A 27,007-nucleotide genomic window follows, 5' to 3' on the forward strand; every position below is an offset into this window, starting at 1 on the left:
GAGTCCCAGAAGAAGAGGAGAAAGGGAAGTGGCCTGAGAAAATACTTGAAGAGATTATAGTCAAAAATTTCCCTAACATGGGAAAAGAAATAGTCAGTCAAGTCCAGGAAGCACAGAGAGTTCCATACAGGATAAACCCAAGGAGAAACATGTCAAGACACATATTAATCAAACTAATAAAAATTAAATACAAAGAAAAAATATTAAAAGAAGCAAGGAAAAAGCAACAAGTAACCTACAAGGGAAACCCCATAAGGTGATAAGCTGACTTTTCAGCAGAAACTTTGCAGGCCAGAAGGGGATGGCAGGACATATTTAAAGTGATGAAAGGGGAAAAACCTACAACCAAGATTACTCTACCCAATGAGGATCTCATTCAGATTTGATGGAGAAATCAAAAGGTTTACAGACAAGCAAGAGCTAAGAGAATTTAGCATAATCAAACCAGCATTACGACAAATGCTAAAGGAACCTCTCTAGGTGGGAAACACAAGAAAAGAAAAAGACCTACAAAAACAAACCCAAAACAATTAAGAAAATGGTAATAGGAACATACATATCTATAACTACCTTAAATGTAAATGAACTAAATGCTCCAACCAAAAGACACAGACTACCTAAATGGACACAAAAACAAGACCTGTATATACACTGTCTACAAGAGAGCCACTTCAGACCTAGGGACACATACAGACTGAAAGTGAGAGGATGGAAAAAGATATTTCATGTAAATGGGAATCAAAAGAAAGCTGGAGTAGCAATACTCATATCAGACAACATAAACTTTAAACTAAAGACTATTACAAGAGATAAGGAAGGACACTACATAATGATCAAGGGATTAATCCAAGAAGAAGATATAACAATTGTAAATATCTATGCATCCAACATAAGAGCACCTCAATACATAAGGCAAATACTAACAGCCATAAAAGGAGAAATTGACAGTAACACAATAATAGTGGGGGACCAGCAAACAGAACCCAACTACACATTAAAAGTGTCAAACACCCTGATTAACATGATCAAGTGGGATTTATTCCAGGAATACAAGGATTCTTCAATATATACAAATCAATCAGTGTGATACAACATATTAATAAATTAAAGAATAAAAACAATATGATCATCTCAATAGAGGCAGAAAGAGATTTTGACAAAATTCAACACCCATTTATAATAAAAACGCTCCAGAAAATGGGCATAGAAGGTACCTACCTCAACATAATAAAGGTCATATATGACAAACCCATAGCAAACATTATTCTCAATGGTGAAAAACTGAAAGCATTTCCTCTAAGATCAGGAACAAGACAAGGATGTCCACTCTTGCCACTACTATTCAACATAGTTTTGGAAGTCCTACCATGGCAATCAGAGAAGAAAAAGAAATAAAACAAATACAAATTGGAAAAGAAGAAGTAAAACTGTCACTATTTGCAGATGACATGGTACTCTACATAGAAAATCTTAAAGATGCCACCAGAAAACTATTAGAGCTAATCAGTGGATTTGGTAAAGTTGCAAGATACAAAATTAATATGCAAAAATCTCTTGCATTCCTATATACTAACAACAAAAGGGCAGAAAGAGAAACAATCCCATTTACCATTGCAACAAAAAGAATAAAATACCTAGGAATAAACCTACCTAATGAGAGAAAATACCTGTACTCAGAAAACTATAAAACATTGATGAAAGAAATCAAAGATGACATAAACAGATGGAGAGATATACCATGTTCTTGGATTGGAAAAATCAATATTGTGTAAATGACTATACTACCCAAAGCAATCTACAGATTCAATGCAATCCATAGCAAATTACCAATGCCATTTTAAACAGAACTAGAACAAAAAGTTTTACAATTTGTATGGAAACACAAAAGACTCCTAATAGCCAAAGCAATCTTGAGAAGGGAAAATGAAGCTGGAGGAATCAGGCTCCCTGACTTCAGACTATACTAAAAAGCTACAGTAATCAAGACAGTATGGTACTGGCACAAAAACAGAAATATAGATCAATAGAACAGGATAGAAAGCCCAGAGAAAAACCCATGCACTTATGGTCACCTAATCTATGACAAAGGAGGCAAAATATACAGTAGAGAAAAGAGAGCCTCTTCTATAAGTGGTGCTGGGAAAACTGGACAGCTACATGTAAAAGAATTAAATTAGACCACTGCCTAACACCATACACAAAAATAAACTCAAAATGGATTAAAGACCTAAATGTAAGACCAGACAATATAAAACTCTTTGAGAAAAACATAGGCAGGACACTCTTTGACATAAACCACAGCAACATCTTTTTTGACCCACCTCCTAGAATAATGGAAATTCAAACAAAAATAAGCAAATGAGACCTAACTAAACTTAAAAGCTTTTGCACAGCAAAGGAGACCATAAATAAGATGAAAAGATAACACTCAGAATGGGAGAAAATATTTGCAAACAAAGCAACTGACAAAGGATTAATCTCCAAACTATACAAGCAGCTCATACAGCTCAGTATCAAAAAAAAAAAACAAACAGCCCAATCCAAAATGGGCAGAAGACCTAAATAGACATTTCTCCAAAGAAGACATACTGATGGACAAGAAGCACATGAAAAGATGCTCAACATCACTAATTATTAGAGAAATGAAAATCAAAACTACAATGAGGTATCACCTCACACCGGTTAGGATGGCCATCATCAAAAAATCTACAAACAATAAATGCTGGAGAGGATGTGGAGTAAAGGGAACCCTCATACACTGTTGATGGGAATGTAAATTGATACAACCACTATGGAAAACAGTATGGAGATTCCTTAAAAAAACAAAAATAGAGCTACCATATAACCCAGCAATCCCACTAATGGCCATATATCCAGAGAAAACCATAATTCAAGAAAACATATGCACCCTAATGTTCACAGCAGCACTACTTAGAACAGCCAGGATATGGAATCAACTTAAATGTCCATCGACAGAGGAATGGATAAAGAAGGTGTGGTACATATATACAATAGAATATTACTCAGCCATAAAAAGGAATGAAACTGGGTTATTTGTAGAGATGTGAGTGGACCTATAGAGTGTCATACAGAGTGAAGTAAGTCAGAAAGAGAAAACATGAACATGGGTTGTCTTTCCATTTATTTGTGTCTTCTTTAATTTCTTTCAGCAATATTTTGTAGTTTTCAGTGTACAATTGTTTTGCTCCCTTGGTTATATGTATTCCTAGGTATTTTATTCTTTTTTGTGCTATTGTAAATTGAACTGTTTTCTTTTTGGATCACTCGTTAGTGTATAGAAATGCAACTTATTTTTGTATGTTGATTTTGTGTCTTGCAATTTGCTCAATTTGTTTATTAGTTATAATGCTATTTTTGTGGAATCTTTTGGGTTTTCTACATATAAGATCATGTGGTCTCCAAAGAGGTCATTTTGTTTCTTCCTTTCCAATTTGCATGCCTTTATTTATTTTTCCCTTGCCTAATTGCTCTGCCTAGAAATTCTAGTACTATGATGAATAGAAGAGGTGAAACTGGGCATCCTTTTTACTGAATAAAAAACTATCCATGTCAAAGAGAATAGGAGCATATAGCAAACTGATTTCAAAGGAAGATATTGAAGCAGATAAAAGTCAGACAGAGGATTTCCATAGGGATATTCTTAGACTCTTGGGTTGCTTTTCACCCTCCTTTGTGCTCCAACAGGGACAGTGACCTAGGCCACAATCACATTAGACAAATATTTCTGGATGAACAGATGCTAATCTAGGCACTGAAGATTTAGGGAACAATATGGTAAGGCCCAGCTTTCAGGGTGATTATGGTCTTGTTTGGGTATATGTGTGTGTGAGGAATAAGCTATAATCAAATAAAGAAGAAAATTTTTGAAAGTGGTAAATCCTATAGAGAACATACAGCAGGGTTGTTAGATAGGTAGTGACTAGGAGATAGTTAAGGCATCTTATCTGAAGAGGTGACACTTGAACAACCTTGGTGTAAATGAGGGGAAGGATGCAGTCATGTGAAGACCTGGGAACAGTGCTCTAGACAGAGGAATCATCAGTGCATGAGCTTGTGACAGGAACAAGTTTGGCCTGCTCAAGCAAGATAAAGAAGGCCAGGGAGGATGGGGAAGAGAGAGCAAAGACACAGTCACAGGAAATGAAGTCAGAGAGGTTGGCTTGGAGATGATCATACAGGGCTTTGTAACTCAAGAGCTGTGACAAAGCAAGAGAGAGGCATGGACATATATACACTACCAAACGTAAGGTAGATAGCTAGTGGGAAGCAGCCGCATAGCACAGGGAGATCAGCTCGGTGCTTTGTGACCACCTGGAGGGGTGGGATAGGGAGGGTGGGAGGGAGGGAGACTCAAGGGGGAAGAGATATGGGAACATATGTATATGTATAACTGATTCACTTTGTTATGAATCAGAAACTAACACACCATTGTAAAGCAATTATACCCCAATAAAGATGTTAAAAAAAAAAGAATTTATTCTTAGAGTGATGAATAAGCGATTTGATCTACATTTTAAGGACATTCAGACTTATCATTGTGATGCTATATAAAGACTGGGTATGAGGATAATGGGCTGTACACATTCTGTTCTCAAGTCATCCTTACCTCGCACAGTGTTTGTCACCCACTGATCACAGCAAATCCCTGGACCAGACAGAGGCTTTCCTTTTATTCTCATATCAGGTGCCAGCCCAGCTGTCTAGGGCTATAGGGATGGCTAGGGGAGAAGGGTGTGTACAGAGAAGGTGAAGAGGGAAAGCCAGAGCTGGATTTTCAGATGTTGGGACTTTAGCTGGAGGTGAAAGTATAGTTGACACCAACAACACCTCATCCATATACCCTCAGTCTGTACCACCAGGACCATTCCAAGGGCATCATGGACTTTTCTATGTTTTCCATGTCTGTGATTCTGTTTCTGTTTCATAGACAAGTTCATTTGTGTCATATTTTAGATTCCACATATAAGGGATATCATATGGTATTTATCTTTCTTTTTCTGACTTACTCCACTTTGTATGATAATCTCTAGTTGCATGGAGCCTGTATTTTGAATATGAAAGAATAGAGTCAGAGAATTCTACTATGTAGCCTCTGTCTATGTTTTGGTGAAGATTCAAGCAGCTATAAAAGATGTCATTTTCTGGGTTCTCTTCTTTCTCTGTGGCGGTACCACTACTCACCTTCATACTAGAGGGCACTAAAATCTTCATCCTCAGAGATGGATCTGCAAGGGCTTTGCTCCTCTAAAGCCGAGACAATGCAGCTTGGAGGAACTGTCCACCAACTGTGGTAGTGTACTTTTTCCTGGATAGTTTCCTATGAAATCTTGGAAGAATATATCTTAATCCAACTGTTCACTGATTTTTTGAACTTTCTTACAATTTGCTGATTATGTAAGCCAGAAATTGAATAATCCCATACAGAGAGCTCATTCTGTTCTTTGAATGGCTTCATCCATATACTCAGCCAATATCTATGCCCCTATAATGTCTTCTCAATTGCTCCTGTTTATTCCCTGTACCCTGCTCAAACAGGCATGCTGGAATTTTAGCCCATTTTATTATGTGGCATTTAAACAGCACTGAAAGCTTCTCTTCCTGCATAGTGATGTATGAAACAAACAACCCGTCCACACAAATTGTGTAAATAGTAACTTCCTGGCTAGATCAAAAACCTCGAGAAGCCAAACAAAAACAGAAACAAACCAAAAAAACACCACAAAACCAAAAATACCACCTCAAAATCAACACAAGAATGTGTTTCTTTCACTGCAAATATTTCAGCAGGGCGTATTTCCTACCCAAGGACAATGTCGGGGAACCCTATATTCAATCCGAAAACCATGCATGGTAAGCACCAAGCACAGGGGTTAATGAAGTCAGGGAGAGAAAGAAAAGTCCCGTGTGGGAAGTAATTATGCTGAATTGCCTGCTCCCTTTGGATCGATGGTGCAAGCAGAGGGAGAGGTACCCTGCATGACAGAGACACCAGGTCCAGTGTCTTTTAAAACCAAACAAGTTCTCTCTCACATTAGTAGGGGTAAAAGCATATGTTTGGTGAGAAATAATGAGCTATACTCAATACAGAACATCCTATATATTTGCACCTAAGAATGCTTGTCTAAACACTGAATGTACATTAATAATAACCATTAGAACAAAAAAGTACAGAAATAAAGACAATGGATACCCATATATTAAATGTAGTTCAAGAAGATTATATTTTTTTCTGCTGCATTATTTATTTATTTTATTATTTTTTTTTTTGCGGCATGCGGGCCTCTCACTGTTGTGGCCTCTCCCGTTGCGGAGCTCAGGCTCTGGACGCGCAGGCTCAGTGGCCATGGCTCACGGGCCTAGCCGCTCCGCGGCATGTGGGATCTTCCCGGACAGGGACATGAGCCGGTGTCCCCTGCATCGGCAGGCGGACTCTTAACCACTGTGCCACCAGGGAAGCTCCTGCTGCTGCATTTTTTAAAACAATGTAGCTCTTTAGAACTAGAAGGGAAACATTTACATAATAACACCAGTTCTTCAATTAATCTTTGACCCAATACAGCTGTTCTCAGGATATGCTAATAGCAAGCTTTTACTAAAGCACCTGTGAGCTAATATCCTTGTACCATACCATTTAATCCTTAGCCCTTAAGGTAATATATAATACTTTCCTCATTTCTTAGATGTGGAAACTAAACTTTTATGAAGTTAAGCAAATTGTTCCAATTCACACAGTCAGCAAAATGGCAGAATCAGGCTTTGAGCTCAGGTGCAGTGACTCGGAGTTCAAGTCTGGGAGGTCCCTGCTCCACACCCAGTTGTTGAGTGAGTGAGGGGGACCAACAGGGAGGAAAGCAAGATGAGGCGGTGGACACTGTGTCTCTCCTAAGGGAAAACTTGCCTCTGAAGTTGCATCTGAGATGAAGCTGGAAGGACAAATAGAAAGATAAAAAATCAAGTGGCGGTGGGGAGATGGAAGGCAGGCAAAGGCGCTCTATGATACATCCACATGGACAGAGTACCATGTGAGGATGAGGGTGAAGAGGAGTGTCATGACACATGGTACTTTCCAGGATGGTTGCAACAATGTCTCTTACCCTACATGCTCTTCTACAGCCTTGACACTCCCCAATCACCAGGTGGAGTCTAATCTCCTCACTTGAACCAATATAAAGTCATGGAAGTGACAGTGAGTACTTTCTGTTGCTAGGTCACAAAGGGTAAACAATGCTCCTGCATTGTTAGCTGGGACTTCCGCCTTTGGAGTCCTGAACTCCATGGAAGAAGTCCAATGGACCTGAGCTTACCATGCTGTGAGAAAGTCTGGGTCACATGGACAAGCCATGTGTAGGTACTCTGGCTGACAATCTCAGATGAGGCCCCAGCCAACAGACCCGTGACATCATCACAGACACCAACCTCTAGATATAAGAGTGGAGATGCTTCCAGATGATCCCAATCTCCAGCTGTTAACTCCCTTCAGCCTTTAAGTCTACCCAGCTGAGTCCCCAGCCATAGTGCAGCAGAAACAACTCTTTGTAGAGTCCTGAGTTCCTGACCCAAACAATGGTTGTTTTATGCCACTCAGTTCTGGGATGACTTGTTATGTAGCTATAGTAACTGGAGTAGTTGGTTGTATTGTGCAAGCAGTTGACTAACCATGTCTGGAGTTCAGAAGAGAGATCTGAGCTGGAAATTTATTCCCCGGAGTTTTCTACATGGTAGATGATAGCTGAGGCCTTAAGAAGATATGAGGTAATCCAGAGGGTGTGTACAATTAAACTAGAAGAGGGTTAAGAATGTAACCCTGGGATATATCAACATTGAAGAAGCAGAAAATGGACAAGGAACAAAAAGAGACCAAGAAGGAGGCATCAGAGGGTTCCCTTAGAACCCTTGCCCCCATTCATACATAACCTCCACCATTATCAACACTCCCCACCAGATACAATGTACAACATTTGATGCAATTGATAAACCTACATTGGTGCATCATTATCACCCAGAGTCCATAGTTTACATTAGGGTTCACTCTTGGTGTTGTACATTTGATCTGCCACAGATTTCTGACAAGTGGTTTAGGGATGAGTTATGCCAACAACCTTATGTTAATTAAGTAGGGAGAATCTTTGTCTAAATATACATTGTAATACAGTATTAAAGGGATAGTATTTTAATTCGGCTGCCATTCAGTTTCACTGATTCTCTGTTGAGCTGAGATCTATTCTGGGCTGGAGAAATTCTAGGTCAATGGAAAATTATGAAAGCCTGAAGCAAGTTAGCAAAATGAGGGAATTATGGATCTTTGACAAATCATGTGCCTAAAAATCTGACTTAGACTAACCAGGACAGAAAAATCTTTTAAAAAATGGTCATTAAAATACTCTTGTCTTATATTTGCTTGCCAAATATTGAAGGGGAATAGATTCCTCCAGGTTCTTATATTCTGAAGCAGCTTCTTATGAGAAACAGTTTGAATCTCTGTTAATATCAAATAATCAGTTTGTTCTAAAAGAAGAATCAGCCTCTGAGTATTTTCTATGTCCTGGGACCTTGTTTGCAGATGAATGCCTGAAACTGATGTCCTCTTAATAAGCCAAGTAAAGAAGCTGTCAACAACGTGCCATTTCTACTGCCAAATTGTCACGAGACATAAATGTTTCCAAATTTGCCTTTCCCCATCTCCCCGAATTTGTTATTAACCAAAAGAAGACAAAAATACTCCAGAATATTTTTTTCATCCTTAATAGGTATTAGTGTTCTAAAACCCTATTTCTTCCCATATGGTCAATAGCTTCATTTAAGAAGAGTGTTCAAGTCACAGTCTGGGAGTCATCTGAGTAGCTTCATCTGCAGACATGTTAGGTTCCAGAATGGGCTCTGTAAGGTGGACACCCGGCGAAACAGACCCCATCTGTGTCTGTAGCAATAAGCTTTTAGGAGCACACCCACAGAGGACTTTCTTCCTTCTTCTGTCCTTGTGACGGTTAATTTTATGGGTCAACTTGACTTGGCCATGGGGTGCCTAGACTTTTTGTTAAACATTATTCTGAGGTATGCCTGTCAGAGTGTTTCTGGATGAGATTAACATTTGAGTCAGTAGCCTGAGTAATCAGATGGCCCTTCTCAATGTGGGTGGGCCTCATCCAATCCACTGAAGGCCTGAGTAGAACAAAAGGCTGAGCCAGAGAGAATTCACTCTCTCTGCCTGAAAGCCTTCAAGCTGGAACATCGTCTTCTACTGCCTTTGGACTGAGACTCAAACTGGAACTTATTCCATTGGCTCTCCTTGTTCTCAGGCCTTTGGACTGCAGATTGTGGGACTTCTCAGCCTCCACAGTTATGTGAGCCAATTCCTTAAAACAAACAAACAAACAAATAGGTAAGTTAACAAATAAATATCTCCTATTGGTTTTGTTTCTCTGGAGAACCCTGACTGATGCAGGGCTCTTGTCATGCCCTTCCCAGCCCATGTTCAGGCTGCAACAAAAGATGGGAATCCTAGCAAAGCCATGGTGTCTGCAACCATGCCTGTGACCCAGCGTTTCACTCACAGTGGGGTCCTCTTTCCTAGCACTGAGTGGAGGCTTCACTCCTGTCACTCAGATGGTTAAAATGGTAGGGGCCATCGCATAGTAACATGATTATCCCCCATCCTTCATCCCATCTTTCTTGGGTTGTTTGATGTGAAAACTCATTTACAGGGAGCTCCCTATAAATGTTTAGAGAAAATAAAAGTATAGAGCAGATGACCAACAAATTGTTCTTCAAAGCACTTTTAAATTCTTGACCATCTGGGTTTGATTGTCTAGCTTGCCAATTATTTAGAATCTTTAACCTCTCTAGCTGCTCACTTGCTTGCAGGTTATTTCAGCACTAATGAGCACCTCAACTTGAAGAGAGTCATGGGACATGGGAAAGAATGAATGTAGAAGTGATTTGTCTCTACTGCTTTTCTTCTTTCTGGTTTGATGGGAGTGAGATCCAGGTTTAGAGATTATGCCTGGGTTTTCTGGTGACTTTTACTGGAGAAAAAACAATGGGACATGCCCCACCTCAAAAAGATCACTTCCCATTCCTATGCTGTCACAATTTAGGAGGCAAACATGTCATGCATGTTTGTTAAAATGGTAGTTTTGCATATCCAAGAAAGGCTTGTAAAGAGGTGGTGTGTCTTCAAAGGAAGGATATATTTTAAAATTATGATTCAGACACACAAATGCTTGATTAAAATTTATTTGGGACAGATGAAATATTTCCACAAGAAAATTTAAATAGACTTTGTAATAATGATCAGACTGACACAGGTGGTGCGGTAGAAAGAAAAGTGAGGAAGTAGGAGGATTGGACAGTTGTCTTAACTGTGGTACATGCTTACCATAGATCTTGGACACATCACTTCACCTCTCTGGTCTCTAACTGTCATGATGTCACATGAATGAAATGAGATGTGTGGTTTTCAAACTGGTTATCATGGTGCCCTGCTGTCTGCAGAGGTGAGGAGAACCTGAGTGGCAGTTCAGGTCCCGGCTTCAACTAGAGAAGCTCCATTTTGTTCAATTCCGTGTACATGTGGAGCCTTCATGCAATGTTTCATTTGAAAAAAAGTTGCCATAGCTAAAAAACTTACAAACCTTTGCTAGATGATCTCTGAGGTTCCTCTCAGTGTTGAAATTTTGTGTCATTGTTTCAGTGCTCTTCACCCTGATTTGTCCATGGATTTTGAAATTTTGTGTCATTATTTCAGTGCTCTTCACCCTGATTTGTCCATGTTTTTGTTTGTTCATTCATTCATTCTGCTCTTGACTTTATCTCCTCTTTAGAAATCACCATTGCAATTTTAAAAGTTCCTGTAAGAAACAAATGGTTAAATATATCATAATATTTTATTTGCGGTCTTTCTGCCCCATTTACTTCCTTAACTGTTTGATTTTATTTTGGAGTTTTCTGAGTTCCCAGAGTAGATATTGTTTTATTCAGAGAAAACATACCAAAGATTTCCAAGTCAAAGATAAATGTTTTGATTTTTTTTTCTTACCATTTGGTATGCTTTTTAGCCCAAATGACAGACAATTCACTGAAAATTCATCTCTTGAACCGAAAATTACATTTTGTATGTATTGTCTCACTGGGGATGACTAAGCATCCTCATAAGCTTTCTCTTCGCCAGGTGGAGTTAATCAAAGTGCTGGGTGTTGCTAAAAGGCAGAAATCTAAATCTTCTCTTGTCTGACTTTGTGTGCGTGTGTGTGTGTGTGTTTGTGTGTGACTAAAAAATAGCTTATGAGGGTTTAATGAATACAGATCCTTAATCCTTGGTGTCTCGACCACCCTTCATTCTATTGGAGTTTGTTTCTTTTAATGAGTGTACAGTCTGCTAAAAAAATGAGCCATATTTTAGTGTCATAAGCCAGGTCTGTGTTTTCAAAGGGTGTTTTGAGGCTGTACTGGCAAATGACACTACTACCTAAAAAGTAAGAGTTAGCCTTTTTATTATTGTTCTTGGTATTTTTAAAAAAGTATCTGAGGAGAAGCTCATAAGGAAAATCATTAAACTCTGTTTTCTGGTCCTTTAAATGATTATCATTTTTATATCTAAGATTCTATAATTCTGCCCTCACTAACCAGGACACAAAATGGGAAAGATCCCCTTATCCATAGGTAGTGAATTACCTTCTATCTGTTTTCAGTAAATTTTTTTTTATAACTCTTAGGCCAAATCTCCATGATGAAAATCATATAACAGGGACTTAGTCAAGCATGGCCGTTAATTTACCCATTCATTATGGTGAACTTCTCACGTTCCAATCTCACAGCCATGTCCATTGTCATCAGAAACAGCAGAGAGCAAAGCTTTATTATAAAGGCCACTCATCAGCAAAATCAGTTTAAGGGAAGGCATTCCCATGTTGTATCTAGCTGTCCCATCTCTCTCTCTCTCTCTCTCTCTCTCTCTCCCTCTCATCGATATATTTATCAATCATCTCTATCAATCATCTATCTCTCTCATCTATCCACCTCTCTATATCTATCATTGATCTATTATCTCCACCATCTCTCTCTCTGTCATTTCTAGCTATCATCTATCTATCTATCTCTCTATCTCTCTATCTATCTATCTATCTATCATCTATCTATCTTTCTATTATCGGTCATCTATATATCTCTTCACTCTGCTGTGAGCCCCAGGCATACAGGGACTGTGTATACTCATCTCCATGTGCCCCACAGCACTTAACCAGGAAATCAGACAATTTTCCTAGGAATCTCTACCCTCTATCCACTTTCCCTCCTTTGGAATTCTGCTAGTATTTGAACAGCAACTGGAACCAGATTGAGAGAGGTTTGGACTTCAGTAGAATTATCTGGAGAGTCTTGCTTCCTGGAATCTGGACCATATGGCTGTGTAAAAGTTCCAACTTCTATTAGGCCAAAGTAAAACAAAACAAAACAAATAAACAATCTCTGAATAGAAGGTTGGTTCACTCTGGCTTAAGAGAGATTGATGACTACCAAAAAAATTAGACCAGTGAATACTGAAGAAAAAAAGACAACAGACACATTCAAAAAATCTTACTCCAAGAGAAGAGAAGCACCCCTCCATCCCCTGTCCTGACAGTGGAACCAGAGAGCTCTCAGGAGTTTGGGCTGTGATGTCATGATGTCTATTACTGTAAATAGGTTTCTCATTGAATTTACTGCTTTTTCAACATTGTCCTTTAAATTTTGGCCCCAGTAGACTAAACTAACTATCCAATTGACTAAATTTTTTAACTGAGCCTGAACCTGACTTTTAATGTCTAGGGATTCCTCCCTAGGCAATGGGAGAATGGACATGGTAAAGACCTTCCTGGGGTCACCTGGTTCATTTAGCTTTAAGCAAAAGGAAAAAGCCTTTCAGCAGACACTTCTTCCATGAAACAACACTCTCCTTCCCCCATGTTGTGTACACTCTCTGCTTTCTGCTCTAGAGGATTAGTCTCTTTCAAGACTAATAGGCTGGCTACTGGTGCTCCACTGTCCCCAGAATAAAAGTCCAGCTCCTTCACAGACGTTTCAGGCTCCTCACTGCCAGGGCTCAACCTACCTTCCAGCCTTATTCCCCCCTTCCTACATTCATAGTCCAAAGAGAACAGCTAATTATTCCCCCAAGGCTCTTACTCCTTGCCTACTTCACATCACCTCCATACATTTCCACCCCACATACCATGTGTCTGTGTGTCTTTGCCATACTGTTCATCCTGCTGGATAATGACCGCTTTCCTATCTCTGTATTTCTAGATCCTACCTTTTCTTTGAGACCCAGCCAGAGTACTTCTCCACGAAGCCTTCCCTGAGCCCCAGGTTCACGCTAACTCACCCATCCACGTGTGAGCTGTAAGTTCTCTTCCTCATCTGGAGTCTGTTACGCACGGGAAGTGTGTTATCTTTCAGAGCTCATTCCTGTTTGTACCACCCCAACCTCCACCAGGTGCATTCTCTGCCTCTCTCTGTCTTGTTCCATGCTCTGGGATGCTTATCCTTAAACACTTTGTCAGCTGGCTCTTTTGTCTGCCAGCTTCCATTTAGTGTCAGCCAATGGGACTCAGCGGCAGGAAGATCAGGTTGGGGAGGAGGGCCTTTCCTTCCCTCACACTGTTTAGCACCATATCTCTGCCAGTAGCTGCCTCCTTCCAAGATCACAGCTTCTGTCAAGTTGTCTTTCTTCTACTCCTCAGCTCTCATCAGATTCCAGCTGCACTCTTTCCTCGCCTTGCTCCTTCAGCCATAGAACCAGTAATGACTTACTGCTGTCGCCACTGCCTGGATGTCTCAACAGGCCTTGTTTATTTCTGTAACATACTCACACCTCTGTATGTAGTCCTTTCATAAGTAGTTTCATATGCACCATCCAGAATGAGTTGTGTTTTCCACTGGGACCCTGACTGATAAACTCCCTTACCAGATATCTGTCTGGAAGGTATTATTTGCATGGCACAGGGAAAGGCTAGGGAGCGAGACTTTTGAGTTGAGGTCTGCCTCTCACTAGTGTGGAATATTGGACACTCCCTTCCCCAATCTTTCCTCCAGTTTCATAGTTTGTGAAACAACAATCTTGAAAGTTTGTTTTGAGGGTCAAATGAGATCGTATATAGGAAAGCACTTTTTATATCTTTGAACAGGATTTAATGCTGTTATGATTCATCTTTTAATCCTTCACAATGTAGTAAGTACTTAATAAATGAGCTGCTACATGTAGACCTGTTGGATGAATGGATGGAAAAGACTATCTTTTATGTATTTCTCCGAGTCAGCTATCCAGAGGTGTAGAAAGCAGAGGATCCACCCACGAAGGATTTGCAGTAATAGAAGACCAACCTGTATGACACACAGTCAGCAGAGGCCCTAAAATGGAGTGGGGAGCGGTTCTGACCAAGATCTATTTTGTTCAAGTATTCTACAACAATACTAAGTTTTAATCTACTGAGAAAGAAGTGTGGCAAAGATCCATTTTGAACTTAAACTAAATGGTGGGAAAGTTATGGAAAGGAAAAGAATACTGAATGTTGACTTGCGGCCTGGGATGAAACCAACATGACTGTGGAGAAGCCTTAGCCTTAGCCAAATCTTGGGTTCATTAGGGAAACTCTGGGGCTTACCACAGACACCTCTTAGCTACCCTGCCCTAGTTTTGGAGTCACCAGCATCCCTAGCTGCTTTCATCTGAAAAGATCATATGCACTTTTCTCCATGAGTGTGCAAAACAAACTTTGCAAACCTAGTACCAGATCTTCACTGTGTTTAAAATGGGTATTTGAGGACCATGGTGAACATGTGAGGGTGAATGTCAGTTATCCACAGTGAGTTTTTGTCAGAATACAGGGTGCATTAAGTTGAATGGTGATCCCGAACAGATATGTCCATGTCCTAATACCCAGGCACTCTACATGTTACCCTATTTGGAAAAAGAATATTTGTGGATGTAATTATGTTAAGGATCTCAAGATGAGATCATTCTGGATTACCTCAGTCCAATGACAAGTGTCCTAATAAGAGATAGAAGAGAACAAACACATAAAGAGGAGGAGGCACGTAGGCAAAGATTGAAAGCCAAAGAATGCCAACAGCCACCCAAAGCTGGAAGAGGTGAGAAAGATTTTTCCCCAGAGCTTCCAGAGGAACTGGATCCTGCTGACACCTTGATTTTGGACTTCTGGTCTCCAGAACTTGAGACAATAAATTTTTGTGGTTTTGAACCACCAAGTTTATGGTAATTTGTTTGTAGCTGTAGGGAACTAATATGCGGGGTAAGCAACATTTGCAAAAATCCCAGAGGAAAATCCACTATAGGTCATTGTCCTCAGTGAAGCTAGATGTACTGGAACAACTTGGACCATGAAAAGTGACCGTGTGACCTCCTCAAGGGCTCCAGAAACTAAAGACCATTACTGCCTCTCTCAATCGTTTGGGCAAACAGGAAAATAGAAATCAGCCTAATTCTCTCAGAGCAGAAGAGTATCAAAATAGTGCAAAGGGGGCTGGGAATGGAGAATATACCAAACCTCACTGCCAGAGGTGTTGGGAGAAATAACAATCCTGTCATTTTGGTAAAGGCGGCTTAAGCCACCTATTTGAATATGTTTAGTTGTAAAATAAATAGGCTTGGGACCTAAATGGCCTTGCTGAAAAGAGCTGGAATTGCTGAGAAATGCCTGAGGTGAGGGGCCCAAATCAAGCATCTGTGGAAAAATGCTACAGAAAACTCAGGGAAGTGCTATTCAAGGGCAGGATGTGTTAAAATAGTGCTCCATAAGAGCTAGGGCCAGGTGGACTTGGCAGTTTATCATTTGTGTGGAAAAAAATCCCAAACACATTCCATGTGAACGTCTTTATGAAGGCATTCTGTGGCTTGGAATCGCTGTTTCTGTGCAGCATTTCTTACTTCCAATGGAAAGCTAGGAAACTGTCTATCACTAACACCTCCTCAGTCTCCCTCTCACAAACCACAGATAATGCCTAAGGGAATTTATTCCATTTCCCCCTACAATAATGTATCTTTAGAAAACCTCAAGTGTTCCTTTGACTGAATATCAATGCTCTGTGACAAATCTTCTGCATCAGCCCAAGTCTCTTCTATTAAGACTCCTCAGTGTCAATGGATTCATGAACAGAAGACTTTACCTTCTTCCTTTCCTTCTCTTCAAAATTCCTGGTCTTCTGACTTCATAATCACAATTGTTTTGGATTTAAGCACACCGAACAAAAATTACAACTTCTAAGGGGTATTGGAAGTGGGGTCAGTAAGTCTATTCCCCTTGTAGGAGACTAGACCAGGTGAGGCCCCAGAGGCCAAGGCGGGTTTTAAATACAGTGGGGCCACCCAGAGTGGATCTGAGCGAAACTCTGCCTATTTCTGAGAGGAATGGAAGATTGACAGCCAGAAAAGATATTTCAGGCATTTGACCTGAAAGCTTAGAGCAGAGCAAGGGTTCAGGGGCCACATGAAAGCTTGGGAAGGCTAGGAGCTTGAGGCAAGTTGTAAATGGGGTATCCAGGACTCCTTTTTATTTGGTGCTAGCCATGTGGCACTGGTAGGTCAGCTCACCTTAAATGAGCAAAGTCAGGCCAAATGAGGACAGATTTTGGCAGTTGTTCTATTCTGTGTGTGTCCAAGCCCACCCAGTGAGAAGTGATGCTCGTTTCTTAACTCGTTAGAGCCCCTACTGTATCAAAGATTGATTAAATAACATTAATTAATTAACTTTTAAATGTTAAACAATAAATGATGCCTGGTTTGGGAACTAAGATAATTGAATTCACTTTAATTCTTTGAGAATTAATAATCCGTGGGATAAAATTCAGTTATGGACATACAATTAATCAGAAGTACCTAAGTCATACCACTTACTTTTCAGGCCAGATCATAGGTACCTGTTGATTGTTATTTTCACAACAGTACCCTTTAAAGTTCTTCTCATTTCACTTTTTACATTTTACTTTTAAATTCTTACATGTCTAAATAATGGTCAATGAGTCTTAGCTGATTTTTAAAAAGAACAAAGTCTCTCTCAAACCCCCGGACAAAAATGCTTTGTGTAACACTGAAGGATTCCTTTACTATTGTTATTGTTACCTTTGCCATGTTCTGACCATAATTTTCAGAGTACCTTTGAAATGTGATCAGCTCTGACATATCAGAAAAGTAAAAAACCAAGAGATATCTCATCTACCCAGCCTAATCCCCACAAGGTTCCCCTGAAGACACTGAGCATGCCTAGATCCAGATGGGGATGTATAATGGGAACTGCCGGTGAGGCCAGGAATTAATAGATCAAGCAGCAAAGAGAAGGCAGCTAAGTGAAATGATGCATGACATCTAGCAGAGAGAAGGCTGCAGCTGGGGCGCAGTGAAGCACTGCACCATTACTGCTGGAAGCCACTGTGCAGACGGCAGCTAATAATACAAAACAATGTTGGATCACATTTACTTCTAAATCCTGGATTGTACCACAAGCACAAACAAAAGACAAACACGAAACCCCATTCCGGGGTGGGGGTGGGAGGCTAACATTTGAAGTACAGGACTATCTTAGGAAAAGAAATTTAATGAAAAAGAAACATTCTGGAGCTTAGTTATACTTGGCAGGGTTTCACAAAGACTTACCTACAGCAAAAAGCAACCAGATTTTCCTCCAGGTTTTGTATTCCAGGAGTCCCAATGCTCTGGATTTGAGTTAGCTACTAAGTCTGGAGAAATCTGTTTAGTAGCAGACCCATCACTTGGGAGGAGAGGTCCTCAAAGCACTCATTAGAATATTGGCAGAGATAGTGGCTCCTTTGAGAGTAGTGGAAACCATGTGGTATCCCAACATTTAAAAAAAAGTTCAGTAAGCATCACTGAATACCTACCAGACACTGGGCTTTGCACTGGGGGCGTAACTGAGTGAGACATGGTCTCCACCTTTGAGGAGCTTGCAGACTGGAGCAGGAGACAGACAGAGCAGGATTATATGGAGTATATGTACCTCCCTATATGTATATGTACCTCCCTATATGTATACGTACCTCCCTATATGTATATGTACCTCCCTATATATATATGTACCTGTATATAGGAGTATATGTACCTCTTTAAGAGGAGGTACAGCGTGGATAAAAAAAAGTAAGAAAGCAGACCCCTTCAACTACATTCCTGGGTTTGTATCTTGGCTTTTTCACTTTTTAAGGTGAGTTACTTAACCTCTTTGAACCTCAGTATCCTCATCTGTGAAGTGGTATAGTAATAATACCTCATAAGCTGGTGAAGAAGATGAATGAGTTAAAACATGTAAAGCACCCTGAACACTGCCTGGCACGGAGTGAGCATGTAAGTGTTAGTCTGATGGAAAGAAATGAACGTGGTGGAAATACACAGAAGGAGCAGGGTATTTGTCACACGGGAGGCAGAGAGGGTTCCTCTTGGAAAGTGACATCTTGGTGGGGAGCCAACAGAAGTAGGGGTTAGTGTGTGGGCGGGACATTTGGAGCCTGAGGAAAGGGGGATGTGTGCGCGTGCAAAGGCTGAAGCAGGAGTGTGCCAGCACACATCGCCTCCAATAATTTAACGTTCTCATGCTGCCTGATTCATTTGGCAAGAAAAACAGGTTCACAAGTTTGCTGCCTTTACCAGATGACATATTACCGCTTCTCCAACCCCTCCTCTGTGAAATTATCTCTGATAGATTCAGTTAGCTGCTCTCCTTGCTGTGTTTCCATACACCTTGATAACACCAGTCACATGACAATGTGATTTGTTTACTTGTCTGTCTCCCCAGCAAGGCTGTGAGCCCCAGGATGGCTTCTTTGGCATACACCCTCGTATTCCCAACATCTAGAATAAGATCTGATTTGTAATGAGCGCTCAGGGAAAATGTATTGAATAAACGATAAAGCTTTGTGACACAACAGGGACTCACTCCAAGGTTCCACTTTTCCTAATTTTGTAGTCCTTCATCAGAACTGAATCTTAATTTATCCACTTCTGCATGTTCTATGCTTTTCAGATAAAACATTTAATCACTGCATTATTCCAGGTGCAAACCTATGGGCATGACTTTTCCCTCCTAAATTAAGCAGCTGTGACCAGGATGGGATAAGACACTCTCAGATGTTTGAGTGGGAGGGCTGGAGTCAGGGAAGACTCGCTGTCACTGCACATGTGGATATGCTCAGATCTGGTGCCAAAGGCCATGGTCCTAGAGGATGCTTTGCGCTCCACGGAATATACAAGAATTATGGTTCATTTATTTATTCCAAAAACATTTATTGACTATGCACTCTGTGCCAGGCCCTGAGGAGACAGCATGTATAATACAGACAAGGGATCTCTCTTCATGGGGTTTACACCATCAGGAGGAGAGACAGACAATAAACACATATGGAGATATGATCATTCCAGATAGTGACAACTGCTCTGAGGTGCATGATGCAGGGAAATGACATAGAGAATATTAGGCCAGGGAAGCACTTAGCTGGGGTTGTCAGGAAAAGCTTCTCTGTGGAGGTGACACTTCAGTTGAGATGGAATGCGGAGAAGGATCCAGCCATATGAAGATCTCGGCAGGAGGAGACATTCAGGCAGAAGTTAGTGACACAACAAGGACCAGCTCTGTGGTTTCCCTATTCCTGCAAGACTCACCAGTCACACCAAAAAATCATGGATGACATAGGGCCTCTGTGTGACAACTCAGGAGGTATCATGCTCATTGCATTCTGATGTTTCTTTCTCCTTTCAATAGGGTGTCAGACTAAATAGTTTGAGGGGACAGAAAAGAAGGCTTTTGTGGCTGGAGCAGAGCAAACAAAGGAAGAGCAGTTTGGTTTGGTTGTTATTGTTAGGACATAGCAGCAGAATAAAAATAGCTATCATCGCTAGACTGATTCCTCCAAAGACATGATCTTATTTAAAGTAAGTACTACTAAGTCTTCCTTTTGTAGATGAGGACGCTGAAGCTGAACAGGCTTAAGTCATGAACCCAAGGTCACACAGATACCAAGTTGTGGAGTCAAGTCCATATGTGTGTCTCCTCCAGAACCCAGACTCTTAAGCGTTATGTTGTCCTCTGCTTTTGAGAGGGACTGCACATAGGAGCCAAAGCACCAACTACTCAACATCCGGAGCTTGGATGGACAAGTGAAAACCACATGAGATCTGGTTGCTTCATTTTCCTTTTTGCCCTTTCTGGAAGAGGAAGAGTGAGCAAGCTCTGATTTTTCCAGTCTCTTTTCCTTGTCAAAGGAAGGAAAGTGTCTCCCAAGACCTGCTGTAACAAGATAAGAAGTAGAGCTTAGGGAGCAAAAATGATAAGACCATAAAGCAGCTTCTGAAAGAGTCCTAGAAACAGTGAGAGTCCTGACTTGCCATTTTCATTCAGAGCTTCTGGAAGTTCTTTTCTTTTTTTAGGACTTTCCCTTAAGCTAATCATTTCAGCCTTGATGTGTTAGGATGAGTCAGGGTGGATAACACTTACTGACTTTTGCTTTAATTGCGCGCTGGCGGTATCGCATACATTTTTACCACCTCTGAACTCTGTTAGGAGTGGCTACGCTTACATCAACTAAGGAACACTTCATTCACCTAGGAAAGTATGCTCAGAGAGAATATGAAATTCTCTAGATACATATATAATTCTGCACAGTGAAATTCACAGAATGTCACTTAACTAAAAGCCATGGGCTGATGGGAAAGAATCGCCACCGTTTTTTTTTTAATTGATGTATAGTTGATGTATAATATTATATAAGTTACAGGTGTACAGTATAGTGACATACAATTTTTGTCAATCCCAAACTCCCTAACTATCCCCTACCCCCATCCTTCATCTGATTATTTAAAGAGTTGACTATTCTCTATCTTGTTTAAGTCATTCCTTCTTAAGGATTATGTAGGACCTTATCTCTAGATCCATGGTTCTCCTCAACCCCCAAACTTTCTTTTTACTTTCAGAGAGCTTTGATTAGGAGAAAAGACCCCGTTTAGTCTCTGAGAGCACATGGAATACACACCAAGACCTAACCTCATAGCAGAAGGATCCAGAGGGCTCTGGAAGGGCCTGGAGCAAGAAGACTCCAAGAAGCTGCCTTGATAGAGCTTCATAATTATCCATCCATATTAAATCTCTGACCAAAGGAAAGGGTTTTAGGCAACCAATAGGCTGCCAAACTCTGCCCTTGACTTAGGAGAATAAAGGCATTCTGCTGGTGGCCCTCTTTCCCGTAGTGCTTTTGCCTATAATACAGAGGAAAGCAAACTTCAAAGAGCCTGGGCCTGTGTGCAAAAACTTTATCAGGGGGAAATGCCATAGAATGTGCTTCTTCTCTTCCAACGTTTCAAATCACTAATCATCACGTTTTAATTAAAGGTCTTGCCTGTATAACATGCCAGAGCTACAGAGTGCTAAAATACAGAGATGAAAACTTGCACGCCTTTAAAATGCATATATAATATTTAATTTAAAATAGTCTAATTCTAGATATATATTCTACTCTAATTTTATATATATATATATATATATATATATATATATATAAAACTGAATCACTGTGCTGTACACTTGAAATGAACATAACATCATAAATCAACTATACTTCAATAAACAAAGTATTTTTCACATGCTAACAGTATTTAATATACAATTTAAATGTGTGTATTTCTATGCAATTAATGATTTTATATTCATTTAAATTGCATAGAACTAATAATAATTCATAATGACTTAGGCTTCCTTCTTTGTGCAGTGCACACACCCCTCTTTAGTTCAATAGCATTTTAGAATTATTTCAAACTACATAGAATTGAGTAAAATTGTACATGATAGAGTAAAATTGTAAATATTTTATTTAGGGACATAATAAAATCCTAAAAGATATTTAATTCAGGGATATTTTCTTTTTGATAATTAACAGGTATCTGTATGTCTCAGCTATTCCCACATTATCTAGATTTTTTAGAATAGAAATCTATGATAGTATAGCCTTCAGGAGACTATATTTAACTTGAATCTTATGTTTTATTTAAGTATATTCATTTCTACTTTTTTGTTTCCTAAAGCTATTAGAACTATTATAACAATGTGATTTTTTGAATATACCCTTGAAATTAACAAATGAAAAAAATAATCTAATTCTAGAGCAAATTTAAAATTTTATTCATTATTTTTATTGAGGTGTAATTGATGTATAACATCATAAACATTATATTACTTTCAGGTATACAACATGATGATTGAATATTTGTACATATTGCAAAATGATCACCACAATAAGTCTGGTTAGCATTCATCACCATACATACTTAAAATTTTTATTTTAATTCAAGATAGATATCATTGCTTACACAATTAAACTTATTTACCTAGAAATTTTTTCTACCTTTAAATATTGATTAATTTGAAATGATTTATTTCCTATTTATGCATCACATTTTACCCATTTCCCCTAGAATACCTCAAATGTAACAGAAAATTCTCAAAAGAAAAGAAACGCTAATAACGAGCCCCCATGCTAGAGTAATATGCTTTCTAAAACTGAAAAAATTGGATATATGGTCTGAAAGTAGGTTACATTTATACTTATGTAAATTAACATTTAGTTTTTATAGTTTTCATGATTACTGAATCCATTTTATGTATGAGAATTCAGAGGCCTGGTGGATTATGTAATTTGCTCCAAATCTCACAGGCAGTAAGTGGTAGATTCAGGATTTCAAAGGAGACAATCTGGCTCCAGAATCTGAACTGGTAGCCACCTTATTAAGTGATTTATCAATGTCAAGCTTCCTCTTTCTGCTCTATCACTAAATATTTGAAATTGTGCTTCTCCCAGAATATCTGGAGTGTATTGCCACACCACTGAAATACTTAAAGCTATCTACTATTATAAATTGGCTGCTCTTTATTTTGTTTAAAAGATTTATACTACAGAGACTTCCCTGGTGGTCCAGTGGTTAAGACTCCTTGCTTCCACTACAAAGGGCATGGGTTCAATCCCTGGTCAGAGAACTAAGATCCTATATGCTGTGTGGTGTGGCTAAAAAAAAAAAAAAAAAAAAAATTATACTACAAAAGTAATACACACTGTATACAAAAATTCAAATAATAAAAGTGTGCTAAAAACAAAAAGTAAAGATTATAAGTTTGGGATTGACATGTACACACTGCTATATTTAAAATAGATAACCAATAAGGACCTACTGTATAGCACAAGGAACGCTGCTCAATATTCTGTAATAACCTAAATGGGAAGAGAATTTGAAAAAGAATAGATACATGTATATGTATATGTATAACTGAATCACTTTGCTGCACACCTGAAACTAACACAACATTTCATTGTTAACCAACTATGCTCCGATATAAAATAAAACTTAAAAAAAAAAAGTAAAAAGCCATAGCCTGATTTTTAAAGGACTCTCATTTTACAAGTGATGAATTTGTTTGTTTGTTTATCTATGTCTTGGAATTTATTCCCAGTGATTATCTGATAACCTATTCCCCTTCAGCTGTTCCTTCTCACCTGCCCTTTCTGGACTGGACTGCTCTCTGCAGACAATCCAAGGTTCCCTGCTGATGCTGTGAATAAACGTGGTCTCTTTCTCACCCTTATCTTGAAAGTTCCTGAAAACTGAAGACCACATGTGTGTTCTATACACACTTGCATGTTTCCTCACCACGTGAGACAAAAAACAATCCGAGGGGCACATATGATAAGACTACATCCAAGGAGTATCAGCCATATCTAACTGGAGGGAATTTGCTCAAGTTTTGATGAATTAGCTGGGAAGTTTTGATATTTTAGAACTGGAAGACATCTCATAGGTAATTTAATCCAAACTATTATTTTACAGATGAGAAAACAGAGACTCAAAGAAATGCAGAGAACGGAAAACATCCTTTGGCATTAGACAGATAAAAGTTTGAATACTGGCTCTGCATGCAACTAGCTGGCTGTGCAATCTTGTCAATTTCCCTAACCTTTCTGAATGTCAGTTTCCTTTTCTTTAAAATTTCAAGGATTATTACACTTTACTCCACTGCCACTGTCATCATTCTTTCTAATATAAGCCACCACAATCCCTTGCCCAGTTTCTGAATAGCCTCCTGACTTTTACTCCTTATAATTTGTTCTCCATTCAACACCCAAGGTGAAGTTTCATAAAACATAAATCAGATCATGTCACACTTAGTCCTTCAAAGACTTTTCATTGGTTTCAGAATGACATCCTACAAAGCCTTACATGAGTTGACCCCTGCCTTTCCTGTATTCACGTCTCTTCTTGGCTCCCCTCCAGCCATACAGAAGTCCTTTCTCTTCCTGCAAAATTTGTTCTGGTTTGAGGGATTTGCATTAGCTCTTCCTGTGTCTGCGGAGCTGTCTGCCTTGTTCTTCCCTGGATAGTTCCGTCTTATTCTTCAGGTCCAAATAACCCCCATCCATGGTCAGTCTCTAGGATAAGCTTACATATTAACCTTTACATATCACATTACCCTTTAATTTTTTATAGCATTTATCATTATCTGCAATTATCTTCCTTTTTAAAAAATGTGTTTACCTTAAATTATCTGTATCTCTTCCCAAAATACAAGATCTTTGTGGACAAGACCCTATTTTACCAGAACAGCATCTGATGCACAGGAGCACTTCTCAAATGATAAATATTTTTATTTGTAACAATACTAGGGCACATAATCTTTTCATGTGAAATCATGGAGGTAGGTACTTGTTCTCATGGGACTTCCTTTGGGTTAGCAGTCAAATTTTAGGCTTTTTATGTCTTCCTGGGACTGGGTGAGCCAGAGTGGGGGTAGGGAGGCAAAAATGCTGGACTAGGGTCAAAAGATAGAGGAAAGTGGGCGGGAAGAAGTCGGTGGGCATAGCCAGGGCCAAGATGGTCAGTGTTAGCAACGGCAAGTACTGCCAGGGTCTGAGTATGAATTTCGGTCAGATCCCACCCCCAGGTTACTCTTACCCCTGACTATACCCCAGGGCTTTAGGAGTTAAATATACAGAGTCTAGGATAAGGAATACTTTCTATTACTATCTTGGGCTTTCCGTTAGCAGGTACTTTTATTTTTATTATTTTTGATGTGGGCCATTTTTAAAGTCTTTTCTTGAATTTGTTACAACATTGCTTCTGTTCCATGTTTTGGGTTTTTGGCCACGAGGCATGTGGGATCTTAGCTCCTCGACCAGAGATCGAACCCGTACCCCCTGCATTGAAAGGCAAAGTCCCAACCACTAGACCACCAGGGAAGTCGCTACCAGGTGCTTTTGACTTTGACAGATGCTTAGGAGGCCTAAGCATCTGTTTCAGGAGACTTTTAGACCCTGCAACTCCATCACCAAACCAACCACGAGGCATTTCAAGAGGTATGAATTCAAAGGACAGATCCCAAAAATAGCATGTTCACAGAATACAAGAGGTTTTAAACTCTGTTCTACACTCTGCAATCTCTACTCTCTAGCACTTTGGTGGCCCAATTTCAAACCTTGCCCGAGCCTGAACTCTTCCTGCTTAAAGAATGTCTTGGAAGGTGCTCAGTAAAAGCAGGGAGAACTGCTCAGACCCGAGCAAAGGCTGCAATCCAGGTTCCGGAGGGTGGCAGCAGGGAGTTGCCCAATGAGCAAGAGGCAAACTAGCAAAACATTTTCAGGTTTCATAGTGATCTTTCAGACCTGAATGCTTCTTTTTTCATCCGGTTTTATTAAAATATAATTGACATATAACATCGCATAAATTTAAAGTGTACAGCATAATGATTTGATATATGTATTTATTTTGAAGTGATTGCCATAATTTAGTTCACATTCATCACCTCACAGTTACAAGTTCTTTTTTCCTCATGAGGAGAACTTTTAAGAGTGCTCTTGAGGAGGAACTTCAAGATGACAGAAGAGTAAGACGCGGAGATCACCTTCCTCCCCACAAATACATCAGAAATACATCTACATGTGGAACAACTCCTACAGAACACCTACTAAACGCTGGCAGAACTCCCCACATACCTGGGTTGGGCAAAAGAAAAAAGAAATAACAGTCACAAAAGAATAGGGACGGGACCTGCACCTCTGGGAGGGAGCTGTGAAGGAGGAAAGGTCTCCACACACTAGGAAGCCCCTTTGCGGGCGGAAACTGCGGGTGGCAGAGGGGGGAAGCTTCGGAGCCAGGAGGAGAGCACAGCAACAGGGGTGCAGACGGCAAAGCGGAGAAATTCCCACACAGAGGATCAGGGCCGTCCAGCACTCACCAGCCCGAGAGGCTTGTATGCTCACCCGCCGGGGCGGGCGGGGCTGGGAGCTGAGGCTTGGGCTTCGGTCGGATCCCAGGGAGAGGACTGGGGTTGGCAGCGTGAACACAGCCTGAAGGGGCTAATGTGCCACAGCTAGCTGGGAGGGAGTCCAGGAAAAGTCTGGAGCTGCTGAAGAGGCAAGAGAATTTTTCGGGCCTCTCTGTTTGTTTCCTGTGCGCAAGGAGAGGGGATTAAGAGCGCTGCTTAAAGGAGCTCCAGAGACGGGCGGGCCGTGGCTATCAGTGCGGACCCCAGAGACAGGCATGAGATGCTAAGGCTGCTGCTGCCTCCCCCAAGAAGCCTGTGTGCAAGCACAGGTCACTATCCCCACCTCCCCTCCCGGGAGCCTGTGCAGCCTGCCACTGCCAGGATCCCGTGATCCAGGGACAACTTCCCCGGGAGAACGCATGGCATGCTTCAGGCTGGTGCAACATCATGCTGGCCTCTGCCGCCACAGGCTCGCCCCGCATTCCATACCCCTCCCTCTCCCTGGCCAGGGAGAGCCAGAGCCCCCTAATCAGCTGCTCCTTTAAGCCCGTCCTGTCTGAGGGAAGAACAGAAACCCTCAGGTGACCTACACACCGAGGTGGGGCCCAATACAAAGCTGAACCCCAGGAGCTGTGCGAACAAAGAAGAGAAAGGGAAATCTCTCCCAGCAGCCTCAGGAGCAGCGGATTAAATCT

This window comes from Stenella coeruleoalba (genome assembly GCF_951394435.1).
Source record: "Stenella coeruleoalba genome assembly, chromosome: 8".
NCBI classification, from domain to species: domain Eukaryota; kingdom Metazoa; phylum Chordata; class Mammalia; order Artiodactyla; family Delphinidae; genus Stenella; species Stenella coeruleoalba.